This window comes from Octopus bimaculoides, chromosome 2 (assembly GCF_046866305.1).
Source record: "Octopus bimaculoides isolate indiv1 chromosome 2, ASM4686630v1, whole genome shotgun sequence".
NCBI classification, from domain to species: domain Eukaryota; kingdom Metazoa; phylum Mollusca; class Cephalopoda; order Octopoda; family Octopodidae; genus Octopus; species Octopus bimaculoides.
The window spans coordinates 63,599,390-63,626,889 of NC_142929.1; positions in this window are offsets into that span (position 1 = coordinate 63,599,390).

Here is a 27,500-nt window from a genome sequence, read left to right on the forward strand (position 1 = left end):
TTGGTATGAAACATTCCCACTTGTCTTCCAAGATACATCTGAGGCACTCTTGATGAAATCTCTCCAGCATTTTCATATGATGCCTGTAAGTAGTCCACGTCTCACTTGAATAAAGAAGTACTGTCAATGCACACGTTTTATAGACACTGATTTTTGTCTGCAGGAAAATACCTCTATTCGCCCATACTCGGTTTTTGAGCTTTCCAAATGCAAATCTTCCCTTCCCTTATTCGATAGTATATCTCTGCATCAAGACCACCGTCTCTTGACAGTGTGCTTCCAAGGTAAACAAAGGTGTCAATGACTTCTAACTTGGTTCCATTCACAAAAATGTTTGGTTCAGAATATGCTTGTCCTGGCGTGGGAGTAAACATTACTTTGGTTTTTTCCAAGACCAATTGTGAGTCCGAAATGTACACATACAGTGGAAAATCTGTTCATTATATATTGCATATCCCCCTCTGAGTATGCCATCAAATCAGCATCATTAGCGTAAAGTAATTCTCTTTTGAAAGTTTTCGCTTTGCAGTTAAACCGAGTTAGATTGAAAAAGCGACCACTCTCTTCACCGAGGGCAACATTACCTCCTCAAGGCTCTTGATGGAGGCCTCGGTGTTGTGTGTGAGGCTGTGTGAGAAGATGAATAGAGGCATAACGTCGCCATCACTAGTGATCACTCCAAACACCATGATGTTGATTGGATGTTTGATTTTTATCACTCTCGGTACATGTCCTCAAATTGTGCTGACCTCAGATTGACGCTTAAACACAGGGAAATGTTCGCATTGGAGTTTCCGGCGCCAATGCCAGTACACAGTACAGCATGTCGTTTCCAAATTTCTGGCAGAGGGAATTTTGTCATGGTGATATTTTGCCCACAAATGGTGCACAACTGACCCTACTACTGTGTAGTCAACAAAGTCAAAACCAACCAATGCGCATGCGCGAAACTAAAAATATAAAATGGCGATAATTTCTTTCGCACACTTTCTATGCACACACACACACACACACACACACGCGCGCGCACACACACACACACAAATATATATACTCTTTACTCTTTACTCTTTTACTCCTTTACTTGTTTCAGTCTTTTTGACTGTGGCCATGCTGGAGCACCGCCTTTAGTCGAGCAAATCGACCCCAGGACTTATTCTTTAGACGCCTAGTACTTATTCTATCGGTTTCTTTTGCCGAACCGCTAAGTTACGGGGACATAAACACACCAGCATCGGTTGTCAAGCGATGTTGGGGGGACAAACACAGACACACAAACACACACACACATACATATATATATATATATATATATATACATATATACGACGGGCTTCTTTCAGTTTCCGTCTACCAAATCCACTCACAAGGCTTTGGTCGGACCGAGGCTATAGTAGAAGACACTTGCCCAAGATGCCACGCAGTGGGACTGAACCCGGGACCATGTGGTTGGTAAACAAGCTACTTACCACACAGCCACTCCTACGCCTATGCATATTCTTTTATTATTTTATTTGTTTTACTTGATTCAGTCATATTTGACTGCTGCCATGCTGGAGCACCACCTTAAAGGGTTTTAGTCGAAGAAACTGATCCCAGGATTTATTCTTTGTAAGTGTAGTACTTAATCTACAGGTCAAGAGATGGTAGTGACACACAGACACACAAATATATATATGTATGTGTGTGTGTGTGTGTACAGGGTGATCTTCCATACAGCTTCATCTGCGAGTTTCACTTACAAGGTACTATTGTATCCAAGACTGTAATATAGGATACATGCCCTAGGTGACTTGCAGTGGCACTGAACTCAAAACCAGGTTTCCAAGCAGTAGGATGTGGCACTGAACCGGAAACCACGTTGTTAGGAAGCAGACTTCTTACCACACAGCTACGCCTGCGCCTGTATGTATACCTTTGTGCTTGCATGTGTCTATGCTTTCTTTTAAAAACTTAATGCCAAGTTAAAATAAAATAATAGAAATGAATATCGCATAAAATGCACAAACATATACAAGTCACCTCCGACCCAAAGTATTTTGGCCACGCGACTTCGGCGGGAAAAATATAGATGGGTACTTTTTGAACGTACCTTATGCATCTACACTATCACATGTGTGTTTGTACATGTATGTATGTATGTATGTATGTATGTATGTCATAGTTCAAGTTTATTTCAAGATTTCTTGCCGATAAAAAGCCAGTTTCTAAACTAGATTCGAGACTCCTTCATTGGAATTTCAGCATCAACAACAGGGTATTTTTATTTGTTTGTGTATGTATGTATGTATGTATGTATGTATGTATGTATGTATGTATGTGTGCAGATTTGTATGTTTTGCTTTATGTATGTATTCTCATGCATATCGTTGCATATCTAGACATGTTCATATACATTTAAATGATAAGGTGGCGTACTCTTGGTGATCAACTGTCATAGGGGAGACAATCTCTCTCTCTCTCTCTCTCTCTCTCTCTCTCTCTCTCTCTCTCTCTCTCTCTCACACACACACACACAAGTAAGAACACAAATGGGTTGACATTCACTACAGGTGTTTCAGACTCATTTATATTGATAAACAAATCAGTTACACCATGAAAAAATAAACAAAAAACAGTTTCCATCAGGTGAATTAAAATTCAAATCTAAAACTTAACATTTAAGATTTGGTTAATAAAGAAAATATGCTGACTCCCATATCCCGGTGAGGATCAATAGAGCGGATATACAAATTATAGCACGACCTTATACACACATATTTCTTGGGATACTGCTTGTATGATATGACACGATTGGCACAGTTATTGTTAGAAAAGTTGATTCTACCGTTTCAAACGCTTCGTAGCGACAAATAGTGTATTAATTGCATATTTGCTCGTTATTGTTCATTCATATTGTGGATTGCCGTTAATGTAGAGTTTATTGACACACAAGTTAAGACGAACCTTAAAGGACACTATGGATCTTTTTTAAAACGGGGGCCACATTTTTCATTAATGTTTTACGTAGTGTTTTTGGTACCGAAAGACTTTCAAACTTCGTATACTTATCTATTTTGTGTTATAGAACAGAAAAATATTTTTGTATTCGAATTTATTTCATGTAAAAAATTGTCTTATTTCGATAATTTCAACCAATCACTGACGTCCATTCAGCCGATATACATTAAGTGCCGACTACATAAACAAACGATTCTTCGTTTTATTTGCTTTTTTCATTTTAAATTTGCTTTAACCCTAACCCTAACCCTAACCCTAACCCTAACCCGAGGGTTAGGGTTAGGGTTAGGGTTAATTGTTTCAGAATCGTTTGTTTATGTAGTCGACACTTAATGTATATCGGCTGAATGGACGTCAGTGATTGGTTGAAATTACAGAAATACGACAACTTTAACATGGAATAATTTATGGATTTCTTTTTTTTTTAAGAAGACTAAGAGAAAAAGATGTTTTATATGACACATTCTACCAGTGTTCCAAGTTTCAAAGTGTTTCGTTAATGAAAAATGTGGCCCCCGTTTTAAAAAAAGATCCGACACTATTCCATCATTTGAATAAAACACTGAAAATCTAGTGTAGGTTTCACAGTTCATTATGATATTAATCCAATTTCGGTTCATGAATAAGTAATCAATGTGAGCTATAACACATTTTTTTGAAATCAGTTTACCATTCGTTTTCTGGAAATTTCAATTTAAATACGACAGCCTCATTATGATACAAGCTCATACTGGCGTTGACCTATCAATTAATGTAAGTACATTTGTGAAAAATAGGATTCAAATTTTCACTACATCCAATTCGCGCATTCATATCTCTTCCTATGATCATGACATTATACTTTGGTAATTTTCGACACGTATATTATTTTGATCATAGCAGGAGATCACTAATGATTTCCATTAAAGTAGCAATTACTATTGTAGGGCCTTTTATATACTGTTTAATGTCTTGTCTGCTTTTGGGTTGAGAAATATACCTACTCCATGGATATCGCAATGATAGTTTTTCATGTGGAGGTAAACGAAATATCACGATGTTTGAAGACTAATTTATTATGAAGTCGGTGTCCTTGAATATATATGATTATCGATATTGTAGGCAATTGCTCCAGCTACAAATTCAAGAAATAGGTTGACTGGATTCATAGTTCTTATCTGTAGCCTGTTGGATATGATATCTATGATCGCTAGTTCAGTAGATGTTAGAAGTGGTTTACTTTAAGAAGTATTTAACTCTGATTAATGTAATTAATACAGATACATCTTCCAGGAACTTGTAAGTTTCACCGTTGACTGTTACTTGAGTGATTCCTCAGCCAAAGTGAACATCGACCGTACTGTTTGCCATGCCTTCTTTGATGGCGATTTCCATTTAGTCAAATTCTTCGCTTCAGATCTACCGCGCTTCGTTTGATCCTATCAGAAATAATATCCATCCGGTATATCTGTTTGGGGTGTAGGCATGTGCAAGACCACAATTGTGGCAGGAATCGTTGGGGAAATCTTCTAAGGAAAACTCAAATCCTTACTGAAATTGTCGTAGAAACTTACATTAACTACGAATCAAACATCAAAGCAGGTAACTTCACATTAGCAGTCGGCAACTATCAGAGTCTAAAGCAGAAAATGAAGTACCTTCGGTTTGGACAACAAACCCACTTCGGTCTAAGCAACAAGCCCACTACGGCAGGGAAAACCGGGCCATTTATTGATATACCTCTCTAGCTGCGCATCTCAGTATACACGGAAACTAAATCGATAAATGCATGAAAGGACGAATTCCCTGCATTTCCTTAAAAGTAGTGACTTAACCTTTGTACAGATTTACCGTAGTATCATATCAGCAATAGCTATGCAATTGTATCTAGTTGGAGCTCAAGAAAACTTTTCGTACCAACCATAATGGATACAGAAAAAATAACTGAGCAAATGTTAATCGTCAGACGATTTATTGAGACTGTTCAAAATAAACAGTCATCCTGTCATTCTATTAATCGTGGATTTCTCAAAATTATTTAACTCAGTTCACGGAGTTTACATACAACAAATTCCGCTAGTCTATGGATTCACTCAAGAAATAATAGATGCAATAAGGATGTGCTACACAACACTGAAGCTAAGGTACGTTCACCTGGAAGAGACAGAAATTTAGGTCATTGTTGTTGATGTCTTATCTAAATACAAATTTGCAACATTTAGTTATTCTTAATCTGTCTCTAATCTATTTTTCAGTTAATCATAACAAGAAATATGGCTTACTCTCACAAAATCAAGAAGCTCCAAAAAGACTGCCTCTACAATAACGCATGTAGATGACCTGGCTTTATTGATGGTAAAATTGCAAGAGGCATTAATCTACTTCACAGTCTGGAAAATATGGCGGGAAGCATTGGTCACTATGATAATGCTAGAAAAATGGAATTCATCAAATACATCTTGGAAAGTGCTTTGATCTCGCTGACTGGAAGCTCGATAAAACTAGTAGATTCTATCACTGGGAGCAAGTGCTAAAAGGCGTATAAAGCAAAGCTTTTTAACAAAATATTAAAAAATCTAAGCATAATACGGAAACCTAAACTCCCAAAGAATCTGAAAAGGAACTTCTTCCGCGTTGTGGTTGATTCTGTATAACCTTATGGCTTTTGCAGTTCGACACTAACCAGAAGGCTTAAAACTATACTAGGGAACATCAAAAGCATGATCATTACTTTTTTATATTTTGAATATATTCTGAAAAGAACAACCTTCAAAATAAAGATTATATCATAATTTTCCTAAAGTAAAAGATACTACTCAAGAAAGAAGAGTTAATTTTATAAGACACTGCTGGAGATGCAAGGAAGAACTCGTTAGTGACATACTGCGTTGGACATCTTGAAATTGTTGTGATCGCTTTGGTCTCGTTGCGGAGGTATACGCTGACCAATTAATCAACTAGTGACATTGGATGTCCCTGATAAGATGTAGCATATGTCAGGGAAGATACAGATGGCTGAAGGATTCGGGTTATAAAAAATCGTGCAATGATGATGTTGATGACGATGATAATGGTAATGGTGATAAAGATGCTTGTATATGTATGTGTTATTTATGTATTTATGTGTGTGTATGTATGTATTTATACATATGTGTGTGTATGTATATATGTATGTATATATGTGTGTGTGTGTGTGTGTACATATATGGTGTGTGCGTATGCATATACATAAATACATGCACACACACATACACACATTGTGTACATACGCAGATATATAAAGTCAGATGTATGGTAACACAAGAACTGGTATAAATGTGTGTACGTGTGCGTGTATACGCATACGCATACACACATATACACATACACACACACATATAGTATGTGCACATGCGTGGTTATGTGTATGTGTGTCTGTGCATAAGAGAAAGAAAGAAAGAAAGAAAGAAAGAAAGAAAGAAAGAAAGAAAGAAAGAAAGAAAGAAATATGTAGGCATGTAGACAGTTACAAACATACGTCAATTTGAATGATAAATAACAGTTCGAAATATTGAGTTGGCAGAAAAATTGAAGTGAATTTCTTGTTATTCCTTAAGAGGTTTATAATGTTTTGTACAGTAAAAGCCTACAAAACACTAACTTTAACTTTAACCAGTGATTCATATTTCTCGCCGCCCCTCTCTTTCTATCTGTGTGTGCGTTTCGTTCAAAACTGGTTGTGTTGTGATAGCATATTCATGTTTTTGCGTATGTGTATATATGCATACCTGTGTGATATTACATAGCTTTGTGTCTTTGTAAATTTATATATATATGTGTGTATGTGTGTATTGTATTTTTTAAGATAAGTTTTAATGTTTCTGTGTGTGTGTTAGAGAGAGAGAGAGTCTTTATATACAGGGTGTATATGTGGAATTTGTGCATGAGAGTGTCTACGCGTGTTTGCTTGAATAAATGTGTGCCTATATGTGTGATTGCGTATCAGTGTGTCTATGTATTTTTATGTGTGCATGTGATCATGTGTGTGTGAGTGAGTGTTGCTGTGCGTCGTAAATCAATGTTTTGGTGCTGAAGTTGTGCGTGCGTGTGTATGCCTGTGAAGTTTTGCATGTGTGTGTGGTGGTAGTGGTGGTGGTGGTGGTGGTGGTGGTGGTGGTGGTGTATGTGTGTGTGTGTGTCTATGTGTGTTTGTGTGTGTGTCTATGTGAATTTTTGTATGTTTGCTTGTGTGTGCGTGTGTGTGAAGTTTTGTGTGTCTGCTTGTGTTTTTGTGTAAGTGTTGTTGTCGATGTTTGATCAAAGCGCACCTTAGCTATGACCATTCAGTACAACTTGTTCTATCATAACATACTAACGACTATATTATGCAAGAGCCTTATAAAACTGGCAGGGCGTGATTTGAGAGAGATTTGGGGCTATTTCTAACAGATCGAAGAGACTACGTAGAAGCACCCAGAGTGGCTCGAAAATTATAGTGCATGAGGCAAAATGGCCGTGTAGCATTTATTTTCGTTTCTTTACATTTTGAGTTCATATCTCTTCGAAGTCAACTTTGATTTCCATCCTTCTGTGGCTCTATAAAATAACGTTAAGAACAATAAAATCAGCAAATGGCTTGTATATAAAATTGAAGGTGGTATTACATCAAAATACTTAGAACTAGTGAAAGAATACTACAGTTAATTTATCTAGAATCTTAGAAATGGTCTGAATGCAGTGAAATTTAAATGTATTTAAAAATTCGAAAGTTTTGTTATAAGTGTTCTTGTAAAGATTATGATCAATAACTATTTTTGCGGTTATATAACTCTGTGTAGCGTATATCATATACTGGGTTGGCAACTAAGTTCCCGCCGTTTTCTTAAATTATAAATTTTTTTAAAAGGTTTAATAAAAAATAACAACTAATTAATCAATAACGTATTCACCGTTGTTGTTTACAACTTCTTTCCAACGTTGAACAAGATTTTCAATACCGCGTTGGTAGAAATCACCCGATTTCGACTCGAAAAATTGATCCAACAAAGCTCTCAATTCTGCATCAGTATTGAACGAAACTCTGCGCATAGCATTTGAAAGAGATCGAAAGAGTTGGAAATCCGTTGGTGCCAAATCAGGAGAGTACGGCGGGTGTGGCAGCACTTCCCAGCCATGCGTTTGAATGGCTTCCTTGGTCATATTGGCGATATGAGGGCGGGCCTTGTCGTGCAGCAGAAGAACTCCATGCTACCGTTTAGGTCTTTTCTCTTGAATAGCCGTGTTGAGTCGTTCCCTCTGTTGAACATAGAGTTTCGTATTGACAGTTTGGTTCCGTTCAAGTAATTCGTAATGGATAATCCCTTCCCAGTCCCACCATAGGCATAACATCGTTTTACGTGGATGAAGATCTTGTTTCACGCGCGGTTTCGCTTGTTTACCGGGGCTAAGCCATTCCTTACGCTGCTTCATATTGATGTACAGGCACCATTTTTCGTCGCCAGTAACGATTCGGTAAAGAAATTGTTGCTTGTGTCCATGAGTTGAGCGGCGACGAGCAAGGAAACCAGCGGAGATTGTGGCTCGTTGGTTTTTGTTGTTGCCACTTAAAGCATGCAGAACCCATGCTCCAAACTTCCGAACCTTTTCCATCGAGTGAAGATGCTTCTCTGTAGCAGTGTGGGAGCATTCCATTTTCTCTGCCAGTTCCCTTGTCGTTTGACAAGAATTTTCGTGCAAAAGTTGATTTAATCGCTCTTCATCGAACTCAACTGGACGGCCAGTACGAGGTGTGTCTTTGAGGTCAAAATTTCCGTTTTTGAACATGGCATGCCAATCACGAGCGTTTCTTTCAGCTATGGCACCCTCTCCATACACAGCACAAATGCCGCGAGCAGCTTTTGCGGCTTTAGAACCTTGATTAAAAGCAAAAAGAAGGTGGTGTCGAAAATGCTCGTTTTTTCTTAACTTGACATTCCATTTTAATGATCTGAAAATAAACAAAGATTAACTATAAAATTAACTAGAAAAAAAAAAAAAAAGATTTCAAAATGATTCAAAAATAGAATTCTCGAAAAAAAAAATAGATTCCAGAATTTAAAACCGCAATAAATTCCAAAATTAAAAAAAAAAAAACGGTGGGTACTTAGTTGCCAACCCAATATAAACCGTTCTATAGCTATGCCAGTTGATTCATTTCCCACAGCATTGCTTTTGCGCTGTCCTCAACATTCCTTTAGATATCACTGAAGTAGTGCTAAAAGGGAGCATATCAAATGGTTGTGACATTGTATAACTGCATGTTGTTCTGTATGTATGTTATTCTGAAAGTAATGACTGAAAGTAATGGAAAGTAACGGAAACGGTAAGTAATGAAACAATACTTGAAAGTAATGGAAACAATTGGAGCAGTAAAGTATGGTTTACTTCCGTGATTCAATTATTGTAATTATACTTGTGGAGTTTATACTGAGGATTATACTAGCGTTTATATATTTGAGTTGTGTGGGAGACACTGTTGTAGCATTTTTGTAGCATTAGAGATAATGCATAATGCATGGTGTTGGTGAGAGAGTTTAGGAAGTTATTGTGTTAATGTACTTAATACACTTTTGTGTTGGGATGAATGATGGGTTGAGGAAAAGTCGATGGGCTCAGAATAGATCACGATCAATCGGGTTGGATTTGCTGTTCGCTTGGAACTGGGATATGCCTAAAGTTCTGCAATTTAAAGGGCTTTCTATGTGGATAAAGTTTATGTGGACAAATGTTTATTCTTTTAAATTAAGTTCATTTGCTGTTAATGGCATTATATTTAACATAGCCATTAAACATAGTTTCAACAGAGAAGTGAGATTACGTCGCTCATTGTGTCGTTCCGTTTTAAGAAGGTAGGGTAAGATTCGAGAGCGATTGGTGAAACGACTTCTTCCTTGCTTTTTCTTTATATATATATATATATATATATATATATATATATATATATATATATATATATATATATATATATAATAAATGAGTATATGCATATATACGTACATGTATGTACATACCTACATCTACCTGTATATATAGATGCATATCTGGGTACAGGACGTTGCAAACAAAACAGACAAGATGAGGAACAGAGTACAGAAAACACACAGGCCACATAGAGAACATTTCCTTCATCAGCTGCCACCATTCTAACACTGGCGTTTCGAATATATATATATATATATATATATATATATATATAAATATATATATATATATATATATATATATATATATATATATATATATATATATATATATATATATATATATATATATATATATATATATATATATATATATATATATATATATATATATATATATATATATATATATATATATATATATATATATATATATATATATATATATATATATATATATATATATATATATATATATATAAAACTTTGTCTAGAATCAATTACTAGCCTGATAGACCCTGCTATGTCAAGATGGACTTATATATTCTTCCTCTGCTCTCTCCCACTTGGTTTTAATATGTTGCCACATTTGTAATGTCTTTTTTCTACATTTTTTCTACATTTTTTCGTGCAGCTGAAGATTGCTCTTCATATTGCATTTAAGGTAATGCTCACATTACTTAAATAAATTGAAGTAGCATGAAACGTGCGTACTGCAATCACTTTTGAAATCCGTGTTGCTTATTATTTGATTTTAATCACCCATCCTTTTGGGATGTGATATTCGGGTGCCTTCGCATAAGTACCATATTCAAGCCTTGAATCTATATATATATATATATATATATATATGGAGATTTTTAGTGATTTCAGTAATTCACCTGAAAGACATTGAAAATGTTTGTTGTGAACGATCATTAGTAGGAACTCAATAGTTATCACACTTTTCCGAAGAGAATTTTTATGTCAGATGCACTCGAACCGCAGTAAAAATATTACACTAGATCACTCACCATCCAGCTTTCGGGAAGCTATAAACATTTGATAAAATCAAGTATGTGTTTAACACACACGCACGCGCGTACACACTCAAACACATGCGCGCGCTCGTAGAGTATATAATGAACTTAGCATTCGATTCGATCAGTCAAATGAACACAATTATCTGGTATAGTGTGTAACAACGATGTGACAAACGAATCCTGCAGGATGGGACATCACTCGGCATCATCGTCTTTGCGATAATCTGCACCTTACAGTCCCACCCATTTATCATCATCTTCCCTCAACTATTGTTTTCGATGTCCTTATATATTCTATCATTATTCTCTCGTATTTTTCCGTCTCGAATATGTCAAAACCATATTTCAGATTCTCATTAGACCGTTGTTACACTGCCCTGTCGGTACTCTTGTTATTCTAACAATAATCTCAGCATTCAGTATTCCACGCAGCAGGACCACCAGCCCCATCACCACCACAAGCAGCATCACCAGCACCACCACAAGCAGCAGCAACAACAGCAGCAGCAGCAGCAGCAGCAGCAGCACCACCACCAACACCACCACCACCACCACCTCCACCACCACCATCACCACCACCACCACCACCACCACCACCTTCACTACCACCACTATCACCACCACTACCACCACCACTACCACCACCACCATCACCACCACCACCACCAACAACAACAACCACCACCACCACCACCGACAACAACAACAACCACCACAATCACCACCACCACCACCACCACCACCACCACCACCACCACCACCACCACCAAAAACAACAACACCAAATATCCATCAGATTACTTGCCACTGTCTTAGATGAGCGATATGTTCTTGGGTAGCCTTGTTCAGAGATGTAGTCAGCCAAGGTAGACCTGATCATCATCATCATCAACAACAACAACAAATACGATTCAAAATCTCCGCTTCTAAAACTATTCTTATCACCATCATTTTCGCCGTCGTCATTGTTGTCCTTCTTCTTCTCATCCTCCTCCTCATTACCCTCTCCATCATCGTCGTCGTCGTCATCGTCGCTCTCCCCTTCCATGTCCTCTTCCTCTTCTTCTTCTTCCTCATCTTCCTTCTCTGCCTCATCTTCCTTCTCTGCCTCATCTTCCTTCTCTGCCTCATCCTCCTTCTCTGCCTCATCTTCCTTCTCGGCCTCATCTTCCTCCTCCTCCTCCTCCTCCTCCTCCTCCTCCTCATCATCATCCCCTTCATCATCTCCATCATCATCGTCATCAGTCTAAACAGAACGAAGTAGTTGGGGTGAATTACGCAAATTGTTAACCACTAATTTACCTCTCTCTTCTTTCTGCAGCAGCATACAAGCATCATGCACATTATATGCATGCGTTACATGCACATTACATGCTTAGTGGCATTTATTCCGGCTCTTCACATTCTGACTTCAAATCCCACCGATGTCAACTTTGCATTTCGTCTTTTAGGGGTCTATGAAGTAAAGTGCCAGTTAGATACTGGGTCGGTGTAATCGAATAACACCTCCCCTAAAATTGCTAGCCTTGTGCCAAAATTTTAAATTCTTATAAAACGATGAGCTGGCAGAATCTTTGGTGCATCGGACAAAATACTTAGTAGCATTTTCTTCCGCTCCGAGGCCGATTTTGTCTTTCATCCTTTTGGGGGGTCGATAAAACAAGTACCAGGTTGATTACTGGATTCGATGTAGTCAACTGTCCCCACCCCTCAAAATTGCTGGCCTTGTGCCAAAATGAGGAAGAATTATTATTAAGATTTCGGATTGGAAGCAGGCAGTGGATTGACAGAATCTTTAAAGCTTCAGCAAAAGATACGTTGGTTACTATACCTCATGTCTATCACTTTACCCATTGAAATAAATTAACGATCCTCTATGTGGCTGCTCGATTTGCTCAAATCAAGTTCTACTTCCTTATAAAGGGACACAGCAAATGGCGTCGGCTGTACACTCATGGCTGGACCGAGCCTTTATCGCGGTTTGATCGGGACTAACAATAAAATAATAACGACAAGAATTATTAAAGTAGAGCCTACAATGTAGTCTATATGTAGTCAATTGATATACTAGAAAAAAGGTGCTAAATTTCTATGAATCATACCAAGTGTCTTAAAAAGGATTAGAATTTGGTAAAGATTCGTTGAGGAGAGGCGAGCTCGTTTCGAAGGGACATTATATGCATTGTATCATAGTCAACAATAATTTCCACCAAAACAACTATTGCATATACAGCTTCAGTTAATCATCTGTTACTAACTGAATGGTGGAGGTGCAATGGCCCAGTGGTTAGGGCAGCGGACTCGCGGTCATAGGATCGCGGTTTCGATTCCCAAACCGGGAGTTGTGACTGTTTATTGAGCGAAAACACCTAAAGCTCCACGAGGCTCTGGCAGCGGATGGTGGCGAACCCTTCTGTACTCTTTCACCACAACTTTCTCTCACTCTAACTTCCTGTTTCTGTTGTACCTGTATTTCAAAGGGCCAGTCTTGTCACACTTTGTGTCACACTGAATATCCCCGAGAACTACGTTAAGGGTACACGTGTCTGTGGAGTGCTAAGCCACTTGCACGTTAATTTCACGAGCTGGCTGTTCCGTTGATCGGATCAACTGGAAACCTCGACGTCGTAAGCGACGGAGGGCCAACAACAACTAACTGAATGTTATATCGTTATAGAATAAAAAAAAAAGAAAAAAGAGAAGGCAAAGAAAACGACAGGAAAAAAAATCCCGTCTAAAGCATCATCAATGGCTTCAATATGTGAAGAGGCGGTTGCTAGTAAATTAAATACACACGAACAACAACAGCTTGCCTATCTTTACCACCTACATGCACCACCACTTTAATGAGCTTGCGCCTTTGATCCGTAAATACCAAATAAATTTCAGGTTGAAGACTTTTAAATTACCTCCCATTACAACTTTTTATCTTTGCCTCAGTAAAGGTATGACAGGGAGAAATAAAGAGACAGACAAGGCTCTCTCTCTCTCTCTCTCTCTCTCTCTCTCTCTCTCTTTTCCTCTCTCCTTCTCCCCCCTCTCTCTCTCTCTGTCATATATATATATATATATCGTACATACATACACTCACACAAATTCTCTCACCCTGTCTGTCTGTCTCTGTCTCTGCCTGTCTGTCTATCTATCTGCCTCTCTCTCTCTCTTTCTCATGCGCGCGCGCGCACACAAACACAAAGGTAGAAGAGACTGATTCAATCTTTCCAATTTATCTTAAGCAGCTTCCAAGGTGTCTTTGATAGAGATTCTATCGTATTAAAAATGCCTGTTGCTTTGTTCTTCGCATTTTTTTTCTGTCCTTTGTCGCATAAAGAACAAGGAATACAACCAACACAACGCAAAAAAAAAAAAAAAAATTACAAGTTAGCAAAAACTGAAGAAAAGAAAAAGATGCAGATAATTGATTGATACAACAGCAACGTCAACAACACGCTAGGCCGATTAAAGGTCTCTCACGAATCACATTCAGCCGTCCTACATAAATTATTTAAAAAAATAGTGGGATGGAAAGTATTTTGATTATAACTGTGCTTGGCTAAAGCTGACCAGCAGTAAGAACATCAGCATCAGTAAGAAACTTGGACAAGTGGATGAACTAGTATCCTGCACTTGCTAGAAATAACAGCCAAAACACCTCATATCAGAGCCTACTGGTTAAGAGAAAATAAAAATGCATAGGGCATTTTAGGCCTGGGTACCGAAAAGGACGGGACGGTTACGAATTGAACGCCTAACTGGGGTAACATTGCAATAGCAGCAACAACAACTACAAAAAGAGTAAAAGAAGAGATTCAGGAAACTGGGCTTACCGGGCGAAGGTAAGGACGAACCAATTACTGTTTGGTGTGTCTCCAGATTACCCAACCGAACGCGAACGGATACATATCGAGTCAAGACGCTTAGCGAAGTCTCTCAACCAGTTAGAAAGTGTAGCTAAATATCCCTCAATTCACACACCACTATCTTTAAAATACAAGAACACAGTGGGTAATTATGATCCTAAATACCTTGAATTTAAAGCAATAAAGCGAATAATCACCAGTTGATCGTATTTGTACATAGGCTAGTTTTATGAAAGGGAACATGGAGTTCAACAACAACAAATTTATCCTGTTGCCGATATACCGTCCGTGAACGACACCTAGACTTCTTTTTCAAGTAATTTTATATATATAATGAAGGAAAGTGTTGTATACATTGCTCAGGTACACTACAACTAAAAACAAAAGGCCATCAGGTGTACTGTTGGCGGATTTTAGGAAGCGTAGAAGTTTTGAAGGATGTAATGTCTCGACAGCCAACAACTGATGCGGGTGGTTTATTCCATGGTTCAGCAATTCTGAGCGTGAAAAAATGTTTCCGAAAGTCATGAGTGTTTTGTTGTTTTTTTTATTTTATAAGCATGTCCGCAAGTGTTTGTCATATGGAATTCAAACAGGTGCCCAAGGTTGTTGGAAGAATGGTAGATCCTCTTGTGGGTGTCTACCAAGTAAGTTGCCAGACGTCTGAGCTTCAATGTATCCATGCCCAGGGAAGCAAGACGTTCAGAGTATGGTAGACGGCTGACGGCGGGTATTCGTTTCGTTGCAACTTTCTGAACAGTTTCCAGGAGGTTTGTATGCCGAACAAGATAGGGGTTTCAGACTGGTGATGTAAATTCCGAGTGCGAACAGACCATTGTCGTATACATTTTTAAATAGATAGCCGGAGAGCGGCTGTCAAAGGTCTTACCGAGTGATGCTAGCACCTCCTCAGACTTCTTGACAATTTAAGAGATGTGATTTGTCCAACACAGATCGTTGCTTACAATAATGGCCAGATCACGTCCGCTAGAAGACTTCTTGAGATTGGTATTGCTAAGGAAGTATGTAAAGGCTGGATTTTTCCTCCTAAAATGCATGGCGACGTACTCGTCCACAGCTAGCTTGAGTTGCCAGTCAGAGATCTATTGCTGCATTGAATCCAGGTTTGATTGCAGGTAAAATCTATGGCGCATAGGATTTGTTCTTTTTATTTCGAGTTCCAGTTTGATTTCATCTGTATATTTCAGCACTAGAATGATAGAATCAGCATCATGAAGAATCAGTGTAGTAGTTAATTACACGCATACATAGGTATTTTATTATTTTCGTTATGACTGTTATTAAAATCTTTCGTCGTATACTAAAATTGTCACAGGTGTTCAGTAATCCTATCTCTATATAGATATAGTAGAAATCTATTCCATTTCAATCACAGATTTTTTAATTATTGTTTTTTTTTTAATACTAAACAGTTTAAAACTTCGAATACTGTTAGAATTTCTCAAGTAGGACACGGTTTACTCTGAACGTTTTTTTACAAAATTTCTATTTTAGAAGTTATTTCGTGTTAAAGTTGTCGTATTTGGGTAATTTCAACCAATCAACGACGTGTATTCGGTTGAAGAACGCTACTGCTGTTTGCGATAGTAATCGAAAAGGAACAACTTCTGGGTCATCTCTACTAAATGTCACCATTCTGTTCGAAGAATCAACACCATTGAGTAACGAGCCCGCAGCTAGCTTTTTTGTTGTTGACGTATATGTACTTTCAAAATGCTTTATTTTACAACTATCAGATGTATTGTTATTGTCATGATTTTAGCTTACTATAATCAACAACAAACATATTTCGTCAATATAAAAGTCTTTATTAGATAAAAAATAACATTATCAAAACACGAAGGTAAAACAAAACAAATAGCGGCTTATACACCGGATAATACGGTATTTATAGTGGTAGTGACAAGTTCGCTCACTGGTTGCTAGTTGATAGTGTAGAAGGGAGGGAAAGAGTAAGGAATGCACGGTGCAGACTAGAAAGGAAGAAAGGATAAAGGTGGTTTGCTCGCCATAAGAATAGAACAGAGTGGTGACATTTAGTAGAGATGACCTGGAAGTTGTTCCTCTTCGATTACTATCGCAAACAGCAGCAGCTTCCTTCAACCGAACACACGTCGTTGATTGATTGAAATTACCCAAATACAACAACTTTAACACGAAATAACTTCTAAAATACGAAATTTTGTCAAAAGCGTTCAGAATAAACCGTGTTCTACGTGAGAAATTCTACCAGTATTCGAAGTTTCAAACTGTTTACTTAAAAAAGTTAATTAAAAGGTCTGTGATTGAGATGGAATAGATCCGAAAAGTGTAAAGAAACAATACATACAGTGAGAGAGAGAGAATCATAGAACCAATGAACGAGGACGATAGGGATTAAATGACAGTCGTTATTTGATTGTATTTTCTTTTAAAAATTTGTATTGATTTCATAATTTGAACGTGAAACAGGATAATACAGCTGAAGAATATAATGATAAAGAAGAAGAAGAAGAAGAAGAAGAAGAAGAAGAAAAAGAAGAAGAAAAAGAAGAAGAAGAAGAAGGAGGAGGAGGAGGAGGAGGAAGAAAAGAGAGGAAGAAGAGGAAGGATATAATGATAAAGAAGAAGGAGGCGGAAGAGGAAGGGAAGAGCAGGAGGAGGATGGGAAGAGCAGGAGGAGGAGAGGAAGAGCAGGAGGAGGAGAGGAAGAGCAGGAGGAGGAGGGAAGAGCAGGGGGAGGAGGGGAAGAGCAGGAGGAGGAGGGAAGAGCAGGGGGAGGAGGGGAAGAGCAGGAGGAGGAGAGGAAGAGCAGGAGGAGGAGAGGAAGAGCAGGAGGAGGAGGGAAGAGCAGGGGGAGGAGGGGAAGAGCAGGAGGAGGAGGGGAAGAGCAGGAGGAGGAGGGGAAGAGCAGGAGGAGGAGGGGAAGAGCAGGAGGAGGAGGGGAAGAGCAGGAGGAGGAGGGGAAGAGCAGGAGGGGGAGGACGATGAAAAGAATTAAGGAAGGCGAAGGGGGACATGAAGAAGAAGAAGAAGAAGAAGAAGAAGAAGAAGAAGAAGAAGAAGAAGAAGAAGATGTGGTAAAGGAAGGAGAAGGGGGAGGGGGATACGGAAAAGTGGAGGAAGAACGACAAAAATATCGTCAGCAAAAAGAGAATAAAAAAAAAGACAATAAAATGAATAAAAACAGGCAGATGTAACCATATATATATATATATATATATATATATATATATATATATATATATATATATATATATATATATGATATAATATATATATATATATGATATAATATATATATATATATGATATGATATAATATAATATAAAGACAAATTGAAAAGCAGCGAATCATTGTTAGAATGTTTGTGAATTTAAACGAGCATAACTGTAGCTGACAGTCATGAGTGCAATTTTCACTTGAAGTGATTTCGCTGAGAGAACAACACATTAGATATGCATGGAAGTGAACGGTTGGTTGAACAAGAAGTCAAGGAAGAAACAGTCGAAAAGAAGCTGGCAATATTAACCTCAAACTACGCAGGCCAATGCCGATGTTATAGAAATACGTCACTGGCGTATTAGCATTCTTATTAAACATTAAAATCAGTTTTAACATACATGCTATTATATGTGCATTATTTGTTTGCGTTTTTTTTTGTGTTATTGTAGTACTTCTTTTTTTCTGTTTGTTTGTTTGGTTCTGTTTATATTTCTTTGTTTTGATGTTTATTGTGTTGTTGTTGCTTTTGCTCGTAAAGTTATTTTTTTGTTGTTATTGCTTTGCTGATGTGTGTTTTGTGTTTCTGAGGACTTTCGTAAAATGTTTTCATGTTCGGAGCTGGAAACAACAACAACAACAACATCGACGACGATGATGACAATGACAAAAACAACAACAACAACACACCACAATAGCAAAACCACAATAGTACAATAACACCACCACCACCAACAACAATAGTAGAATAATACCACCACCAACAACAACAACAATAAGAACAGCAAACAGTAGCAGCAGTAGCAGCATGAGTCAATAAAGATGCATCTACTCCATCGTCCGATCTGCTAAAAATATTAGCTAAATAACCCTCAAAACACGCGTTTATTGTTTTAAACAAGGCAAGAACAAATGTGATAATGTAGTCCCTGAATACCTATAAAAAAAGACAGGGCGGTCACGGCAGAATTGTCTTTCATGATATGCCTGCTTTATCAAGGTAGGCCTGGGGCTAAATGACGTCATTAACAAGAATAAAAACAGGAGCAACAGCAACAGTAACAATAATGTTGCACTGTAAAGTTTAACTGAAAAGCAAAAGATACGAATAAGAAGAGGAAGGGGAGATGAGGAGCTGGAGGAGGAGGAGGAGGAGCAGAAGAAGAAGAAGAAGAAGAAGAAGAAGAAGAAGAAGAAGAAGAAGAAGAAGAAGAAGAAGAAGAACAAGAACAAGAACAAGAAGGTGAAGGAGGAACAAGAGCAGTAGAGTGACGGAAAGAAATATGGCGGAAAGACAAATATGAAAATAATAGTCAAGAATATAAAACAGGGTTTTGATGTGAGAGAATGCTAAAAAAGTGATGTGGAAGAAAGATAAATAGGACTGATGGATTATGGCCGCCGGGTAAGAATTCAATAGCTTTCAGAAAATGTCGTACGTTAGACATATGTATGTGTCTCTCAGAAATATACATATGTATACACATACATAGATGTAGATGTAGACACATACACACATATGGACATGCATACACGCACACACATATATATGTGTACATACATTAATATATATATATATATATATATATATATATATATATATATATATATATATATATATATATATATATATATATATATATATATATATATATATGCATGTGTATGTATGTATGTATGTAATGTACGTGCACATATATATGTGTGCGTGTGTCGGATATAATTTATACAAGTCACTTTTTAAAGCCGCACCGCTTCTTTTTTGTGTTGGCCTATGTATTTAAGGCTAATGATGTTGGTAAAATTCTACCAGTATAAGAAGATTCGTTTATCCGTGTAATTTGAGTAAGTTTCAATTTATATATGGGCAATAATATACATGCAACCATATACATACGAAAGATCTGGCAAGAATTCACGAATTGACTTCAGCAAGATTCTTTGTTGCGATATGACAGCTTAGTGGCTAAGGTCAAAGCCGAAGTGGCAGAATTATTGATGAATTGTTTCTTTTGTTAGTCTGGGGAAGAAAGGCAGTGCTTAGAATCTGTTTTAAAGATGTTTAGATAACTATATGAGGTCAGAATTGTTGATGAATTAGTATTGTTTAAAATCGAAGAAGATTGATGACAGTGAAACAAATGATTGCTGGAAGGAAGTTTTCTAACTGAGAAAGGAAAGAAATAAGTATAATATTCAGTATGGGATCAGTGTGTGAAAACACAGGGGTACTGAGAGAACAAGCCATTACACCAAGTCGTTTGCGGCTTACGACCAAAGTATTCCAGCTGTGACTATCAAGTTTTAGAATTCTACTTTTTCTTTTCAATTTTGTTATGTCTGGTGTGTGGAGGCGTAATGGCCCAGTGGTTAGGGCAGCGGACTCACGGTTATAGGATCGCAGTTTCGATTCCCAGACCGGGCATTGTGAGTGTTTATTGAGCGAAAACACATAAAAGCGCCACGAGGCTCCGGCAGGGGATGGTGGCGAACCCTGCGGTACTCTTTCACCACAACTTTCTCTCACTCTTACTTCCTGTTTCTGTTGTGCCTGTAATTCAAAGGGTCAGCCTTGTCACACTGTGTCACGCTGAATATCCCCGAGAACTACGTTAAGGGTACACGTGTCTGTGGAGTGCTCAGCTACTTGCACGTTAATTTCACGAGCAGGCTGTTCCGTTGATCGGATCAACTGGAACCCTCGACGTCGTAAGCGACGGAGTGCCAACAACAACAGCATGTCTAGTGTAACATTATCCATCGTGCCCAGTCTTTCTTACGCTGGATATAATTTTGAAAAATGTGCAGTTGCCATTTCTACTTGATCGAGCTTCTCACTGGTTCATGAATCAACGAACTGTTTTATAATTTATCATCAGATCAGCCGTCATCGATCACATCTGTGTTCAAAGTTATCCCAACTATGACCATCTCTCGTCCTTTTATATATCATCAACCAGTGTACCTTTCCTTTCTTATAGCAGAATTGGCTGCTCTTCTCAGTACGTCGAGCGACTACGCACCACTTACAGGCTCCGGCATTGGTTCATGAGTCAGTGAGTCAATGTAAGTAGCATTAGTGTAGAGTTCAGTTTTTCGGAGTAGCTGTTTCAGTAGTGGCAGCAGAAACAGCAGCGGCAGGAGCAGCAATAGTAGTGTTATCATCATCATCATCATCAGCAGCAGCAGCAGCAGCAGTAGTAGTAGTAGTAGTAGTAGTAGTAGTAGTAGTAGTAGTAGTAGACTGAGAAAGATAAAGAAAGAAAGCGATAAACAAAGAAAGAAAATATAAAGACGCAAAAGCATTAAGGTTAGTTACTCAGAAACACCATCTTGAACAGTTAAGTAGTTTAAAAATATTAAATGCATAGCATCAAAATTCTAATTAGAAATGATAATGCGTTGGGAGTGGAGGACAATTAGCTCGTCACTAGTGTTATTTTAATCCCTTCAGCAAATACGGCAGACAATCTCAAACGTGTTTTGGTCTTTTTAGACATCATCAGTGAAGCACGGACTTCTCCACTCAGAGCGCTGTTGCTTGCGCTGAATAATTTCACTCCCTTTCAGCTGTTGATTTTCATGCAGATGGCCTGAGTGATATATATATCAGTGTTGTTTTTCTTAAAAATACTAATTTTCCACATCAATTCAGGCTACAGTACTGTGATTTTATATTGTAAATTCTGGTATTACTACTTCGGTAACTATGGCAATGCATCTACTTCGTTGACATGGCCTAATAATACCGAAATATCCTCGAAGTTGTCTCCCTTGGTTAAATGAATAAAAGATTGCTTATTGAGCTGAAGTTCTCCCCGAAGCGCTATGATATTTATTGGGTTTTTGCTTTTTTGCATTGAATGCATTCTGCTTAGCAAGAGAGGATATACTTAGGAGTATCCATAACAGTTCATAGAAAAAAAATAAATTACAGTAAGTTAATATGCCGTGGTGAGTAAAAGACCAACTTTTCGGATACTTTTCTGAAGAAGGCTGAATGTCCAAAACGTTAAAAGAACCCTCTTGAAGCAAATCAACTCATTGGAATACTTTTTTCTAAATACTTTTAAGGATAAATTCTTACTTACGCAGAGCTACTCCCATTTCCTTGTATTAGAGGAATAGTTTCGCGAAAGTTAGGGAAATATTTGGAGGAAAGTGGTGGATGTAGGCGTTCGAGATTGTTAGTCTCTACTTTTTTGAATCCTGTCAAGAGTATGAGTATATGGCAATTGCTTCTGCGTTGAAAATACTTTAGCTTTGTAAGAGTACAATAAAATTTTGTTGTTGTTGATGTAAGAATTCTTTTTTACAAACTTCCGGAGAACATGAAAGAATTCTTTATGGTATGGTGGATCTCGAAACAAATAAAGCTCTAAATAACATTGTCTAAATATTGGATTAAAAACTCTGTGGCTAAAGAAGAGCCGAAGGAATCCCATGCAACTCGAACCCCCATCTCCTGTAAACATTGACAGGCTGTTTACCACTCCACTGGACCAAAGCAATCCTTTCAATTTCTCTATCCATTTTAAAAACTTTATTCTTACTAACGAGAAGTGCCTGTTGTTGAAGTTATACGACCTTTTGTTTTATAAATTTCGAAAGAAAGTGAAATAAATTTATTTTGGGGACTGGTGGATCTGAAAGCAAATAAAACTATAGATAATAACATATAAATGTTGGTTTAAAAAAAAACCTTTGGCCGACGTCAACAACATTCAATTCTCGCTGGTAACAATGAAGTTTCTAAAATGGGAAGAGACATCTGACTGATTGCTTTGGTCCAGTGGTAGAACGTCTGTCGTGTTTAGAGATGTAGTTGAGTATTATAGACCGCCTTTGACTTGTTCACACACACACACACACACACACATGTTCATATATATATGTATATACATATATATGTGTGTGTATCTAATCTAAATATATATATATATATATATATATATATATATATATATATATATATATCATCTGTTTTCTTTTCTTTTAGCAATTAGACTGCGGCCATGTTGGGGCACGGTCTTAAAAAAACTTATATATATATATATATATATATATATATATATATATATATATATATATATATATATATATGTATGCATGTGTGTGTATCGATTTAATATCTAAGAATCAATCTGTTGATTTGTCAGCACAGTTAAATTGTACTATGCATATGAGGTAAAATACACCAAAATGTATTCCCTTAGATGTATCTTGCCCGCAGTCAAATGTTAGACTAAGAATTCCTTAACGGTTACGAGTAATTTGAAGAACGTTTTATTAAATTTGGTCTTGAGACACGCTAAAAATTGTCGAAATTTTCCTTTTGTGTCCTTAGACTAAAAGTAAATTTCAAGTATATGTGTAAATGTATATGTATGGATATATTCACTCCATCATTTGTATTCTTCCTTTTAGGCAACAGTGAGAAACTCGGACTAGCTTGGAACAGATCCACAAATTCAATTATATGCATGGAGTACATTTTCTTTCCTTTGTAAATGCATAGACACACACACACATATACTCATATACCTACATATAAATCGTATGCGTTAATAGATGTCAATATTTATACACGCTTACTGATGGTCGAACGCACACATACAAAGATATGCAGAAATTAAGTTATAAGGGAATTATATAAAACGGAGAATAAATATGGGGAGAAAGACACAATACAAGAAGTTCAAAATTTTAAATGAAAACTACAGCAAACTTACTTTGTGATGTGTAATGCAAGAAAGGCTGTAAGTTTTGAAAAAGTGCATCGTGAAATGATGTGACTGTCAATTTTTTTTTTCTACAATTAACTGAAGCTAGATCTTTCTCGGCTCTGATCTGAATAAATCACGGTAGAGAGGAGCAATAATAATATACAATTGGAGACGTCAGAGCAGCAAGCAAATAATGCGTAGAGAGATTACTGAGACGAGAAAAACGGAATGTAGACGACATTTTTAAACGAAAAGATAATGCAGTTAACGTTATTGTTGGCAAAACAGGAAGGATTTAAAGGCATAGAAAATATGCTATTTTATGTGATTGTATTGATTTCAAGCTTTGACAAAATAGCATACAATGAAATGCTGTACGATAAATTTATCAAATACACACACACACGCACACACGCGCGTGTGCACACACACACATACACACACACACACACACACACACACACACACGTACACACACACACACACACACACACACACACGTACACACACGCACACACAGAGAGAATGTTTTGGAAGAAGGATGATTGAAATTTAACAGTGTAACAGAAAAACAAATGTGAAATAATACGTTAATGAATAAATCATTTGACAAATAGAATTCATTCGATTAGAAGAACATTTTTGTATTTTCCTCTGCAGATATCTTGCAAGAAAAGCCAATTTTAGACGGAATAGCAAAAGGAGAAGATAATTCGAAGTTTCGAACACAATACGAAATATAATAACCTTACTCAACTGTAAATATTATTGAGTCTAAAAAGGGTCTGAAAAGTTACGGGTTCTGAATGATTTCTTCACATTAAATTGTAAAAGAAAGAAGAAGAATGAGTAAAATAGACTGATGCCATTATTTCTCTGCGTGACTTTCTGTTGTTGGATTGTAAAACACATTCAAATCGGAAGATTTGTAGGGAGACGATAAAGACAGAAGATAGAGGCTTCTTGTTTTAACAGAGAGGAGAAATATATATGTTATTGTTCAGTTTTATTTCAAAATTTCTTGCCAATAGAGAAAGATCCGGTTCCAAATGTACGTACGTATGTATGTATGTATGTATGTATGTGTTTGTATGTATGTACGTATGTATGTATGTATGTATGTATGTATGTATGTATGTATGTATGTATGTGTATGTATGTATGTATGTATGTGTGTATGTATGTATGTATGTATGTATGTATGTATGCATGTATGTGTGTATGTATGTATGCATGTGTGTATGTGTGTATGTATGTATGTATGTACGTATGTGTGTGCGTGTATGTATGTTATCAATCAGTTTCATTTCTGTATTTCTTGTCCATAAAGAGCCGGACTCTAACATAGATTCAAGGCTCCTTCATTGGAACTTTTATCAACATCATCTAGGTATTTGTGCATATGTGTGTGTGTGCAATGTATGTGTGTGTGTGCAATGTATGTATGTGTGCATGTATGTACGTATGTATGTATGTGTGTATGTATGTATGTATGCATGTATGTATGTATGTATGTGTGTGCGTGTATGTGTGTATGTATGTATGTATGCATGTATGTATGTGTGTATGTATGTATGTGTGTATGTATGTATGCATGTATGTATGTGTGTATGTATGTATGCATGTATGTATGTGTGTATGTATGTATGTATGTATGTATGTATGTGTGTGTGTGTGCGTGTATGTATGTATGTATGTATAGATAGATAGATAGATAGATAGATAGATAGATAGATAGATAGATAGATAGATGGATAGACGAGGATGTGAGATAGATATGTGGAGGAAAAGAGTAATGAAATGAAAACTCGGAGCAAATATCAAACGCGCAAATGACGAAACAAACATTGGTGCATTAAGAAAAGACTTTGAAATAGAGATTCGTCAAGTGGTGAAGTGAAATATTATTTTTATGGACGGAATGAGACAACTTATTGCAGCTGTTCAAATGTTGACAATTGAGCTCAGCTAACTGGGCATTCAGCCTGTTTTGGTGACAGTACTTTTTGGTGCTTCAGGCAAACACCCGTGTGTGCAGAAATATACTTATACAGATGGAGACAGTGAGAGAGAAAGAGTGGGGGAGGGAAGCGAAAGAACGAGGGAAACATTAAAATGTCTGATGTAAAATAATTTGGAATCCAATCAGCGAAGCTACGTAAGAGGCGCCAAACGGTTTGAGCAAAACGTTTCGTACCCTTTCATAAATACTTAAATAGAATTACATGATCTCACTCTAGCATTATGGTATAAGGTCACTTGTTAAAGAATAAGAATTGTCGAGGACCTTGTAGAACTGGTTATGAAAAATAGGTTTCTAAAACGATTAAATTGCACTTACTTAAAAATTGTCTTTTAGGTTTTTTAGATAACAAAATAAATCAACGAATCGTGATGCTGCATCGAAGAGGCCAGGGAATAGAAAAAAGAAGACATGCACCCAACACCAGAGCTGAAGACACCTCCGAAAGGGGGGGGGGGCGCCACGTCAAAACGGTAGAGGAGTAGGGGCCGAAACCGGACGTGGTTCCTCCTGATGATGTCTTGAGCTAACTGGATCCTATAAAGACGCTGTTGTGGTAGCAGACCACGAAACATGGTTGAAATTCCTCCTATTTAATGCTGGAGTTTCGTAATCTACAATAGAAAAATGGAATGAAAATAGTAAAATTAAATGAGATTAGCAATTTTAAAAACAATTTAGAAGGTACAAGAGACAACTGCGGATATGTTTCTGCTCCATTAAACGAAATCAGCTGACTGTAAACCCACTATAATCGCATTGTTATGGACGGAATCGCAAAAGAAATATACACAAATGAATAGTAGAGGCGGTACCCGTGGAAATTTTACAGTTAATCCGAAAACTATAAAATTACTGGAAGTTTCATGAGAACCATAAAATACCCAATTCTTTTTGAAATCACATATTTTGGAAATGTTTTGGTTGGTCATTGAAATATTGCAAAGTTCACACAGGTCATATTAAAAGTGTAGCTTAGAAAATTATATTCTTTCTTATGCACTCGATCACACTTCTACATCTAGCGTTACGTGTTTATTTTTATCTTTATTGCAAGAAATAAACAATCTGAACTTTGAAATGAAACCGAACATGTAATGTCTCTGGAGCATGTCAGCTACAGTGCGACTACGTTTGTAGTCTTCATCTGCTATATTACATATTCATCTTTTTATCTTTATATCAGAGAAAGATGGATATAATCGGACTTGAACCCGAAGTAGAGTAGCTACCCCACCGAGCCGTGGATCCTAAAATGTACAATACACATGCGCGTGCACATACTCATAGCATTTAGTTTGAAGTATTGCGGAATTGTTTGCAAGACATCGTTTATCAATCAATTGTCTTATGAATAATATAACAAACATTTTAACTATAATAGATTATGTCTCCATTTTTGTTCCATAGTTTACCAGTCTTACGATAATATTGTATGTATAATAGATTGCATTCGATTTCATTAAAAAGGCCAAACTTTACGTACTATGAGGTTATGTCAGCGAATGTTCTGAGATGCTATGGCAATTGGCCATTGATGCACACGATAGAAACGACTTGGATAAGGTAACTAAAAATCTAAACATGAACGCATAAAATGAAAGTGCTGCTCAAAGGTTAGAGAGGTGATCTACTCATTACTGTGCCGTACACAAATCTTATCACAGCTAGTCTAACATATTAAGATTGTAAGCCATTATCATTGTTGTCTGACACTACATATTTGATC